The sequence below is a fragment of the Miscanthus floridulus genome, chromosome 1, assembly GCF_019320115.1.
Source record: "Miscanthus floridulus cultivar M001 chromosome 1, ASM1932011v1, whole genome shotgun sequence".
Classification (NCBI taxonomy): domain Eukaryota; kingdom Viridiplantae; phylum Streptophyta; class Magnoliopsida; order Poales; family Poaceae; genus Miscanthus; species Miscanthus floridulus.
In genome coordinates, this window is record NC_089580.1 from 28,907,509 (window position 1) to 28,909,788 (window position 2,280).

Sequence of the window (2,280 nt, forward strand, 5' to 3'; positions counted from 1 at the left end):
CCGGCCAACCGTGGAGCCGCGGAGAGCGGCCGGAGGCGCCCAGGGCTCAGGCCAAGAGTGACGAGTTCGCGAGATAGATCGGGGAGCAGGGAGCCCACAGGCCAGCGACCAAGACTCCAGTCTCCAGGAGGCCAGGCCATGAAGACCTAATCAAGCAATCAGTTGATCACGGTAACTTAGCTATACTTTGTAAAATAATCTTGTTTGGTTAATCACTTTTATTTAGTTCATGTAGGCAGTAGGCTGTAGCCTATACTCTATAGAAGCTACAAACATTTTTGTATATTCTAATTTGGAGTATTTGAAAATTATTTTTCTGAAGGATAATCATGGTACTCAGAAAGAGGACACTAGATTCTTTTTACAAGAAGAACATTGGTGTTATTTGTTCTGATGAAGAGACACCCGAAGATGAAATTGCTAATTGGCTTGCTGCACAACAAGAAGAGGATGAAAAAGATGAAGAGGTAGCAGTGGAGACTCCAAGGCAAACAACAGCTAAAGTTCAGAGAGTTAATTGTGAAGGTACTAGTGTTTTAATGGTAGAGCGTGATCTAGGCCCGCGTTGCCAAATTTGGGATTATCCGCCAGATGAACAAGACCAAGTTATTAGAGCATATATGAAGCACGGTCCGTACCAATTTATTAAAGATGTGTACCCTCCTTCAGGTTCGAAGAAACATCAATGCAGTTTTCAGTCTAATTGGTTCAAATATTTTCCTTGGTTAGAGTATTCACCTACAAAAGATGCCGCCTTTTGTTTTCCATGCTTCCTGTTTTCAAAGAAATCAGTCGGAAAAATAGGATCTAATGCATTCACAGTGAAAGGATTTAAAAGTTGGAAGAAAGTCAATGATGGATCAAACTGTGCCTTCATGATTCACATGGGAAAAGATTATGGTTCAACTCATAAATACAATGTTTAGTGTTATGAGAATTTAAAGAATCAGCTATGCCGCATGCAGTGGAGAAGCAAACAAATGAAGAAATAAAAAAGAATAGACTCCGTCTTCGAACATCAATTGATGCAGTCCGATGGTTAGCATTCTAGGCTTGTCCTTTCAGAGGACACGATGAATCTGTTGACTCAAAAAACCAAGATAATTTTTTTGAGATGGTAAAACTTCTAGCTTCTTATGATGATGAGGTAAAGGTTGTGGTACTGGATAATGCTCCATTGAATGCTAAATACACATCACCACAGATTCAGAAAGAAATCTTGGACCTTATGGCTAGTAATGTGCAAATAGCCATTCGTAATGAAATAGGTGATGCTAAGTTTTGCTTGATTGTTGATGAATCAAGAGATGAGTCCAGAAAAGAACAAATGGCAGTTGTTATTCGTTTTGTTGGCAAAGAAGGCTTTGTTCGAGAACGTTTTTTAGATCTTGTGCATGTTCACGATACAAACTCTGCAACTCTAAAACAAGAAATATGCTCTGTTTTATCTGCCCATAATTTGGATGTCCAAAATATTCATGGACAAGGTTATGATGGTGCTAGTAACATGAGAGGAGAGTGGAATGGACTCCAAGCAAAGTTTATGGAAGAGTGTCCTTATGTATATTATGTTTATTGCTTTGCCCATCAATTACAGTTAGCTTTTGTTGCTGCATCCAAAGAAGTAACTGAGGTTCATAATTTTTTTTGAACATCTTGTTGTTGTTGTCAATACTAATTGAACTTAATGAGCTTGAAACTGGAAGTGGTGCTAACCAGATTAGAACCTTGCATCGTCCCGGGGATACTAGATGGAGCTCACATTATGATTCAATTTGTAGTCTTTTAAAGCTTTACAAGCCTACATTTCTAGCATTGAAACATATTGCTACTGCTAAAGGTTCAGGAAGCACACCTGCTGGACGAGCAAAGGCTGCTGGTGCTGTTAAATTAATGATGTCATTTGACTTTGTTTTTATTTTGCATGTTATGAAAGAACTCATGGGCATCACAGACCTACTTTACAAAAAGCTACAGCAAAAAACTCAGGATATTGTCAATGCTATGGATGATGTGGCCACTACTAAGAAATTGATCCAAAGTTTAAGAGATCATGGCTGGAGTGCCCTTCTTAATGATGTGACATCATTTTTGCATAAAACAAGGAATACAAGTGCCAAATATGAATGCCTTCTATGTGGACTATATTCGATCTCGTGTTGAGAATGAGCTATCAGTTGAGCATCACTACAAATATGACATTTTCACAATTGCTATTGATCACCAATTACATGAGTTAAATAGCAGGTTCAGTGAACAAGCCACAGAGCTTCTCGTTTT

At 38.7% G+C, this 2,280-nt stretch overlaps 1 pseudogene; it reads left to right on the forward strand.

The window, feature by feature from the left end:
- Nucleotides 1–329: 329 nt before the first annotated feature.
- On the forward strand, nucleotides 330–1,651 carry LOC136453797 (uncharacterized; annotated as a pseudogene).
- The last annotated feature ends 629 nt before the right edge of the window (nucleotides 1,652–2,280 follow it).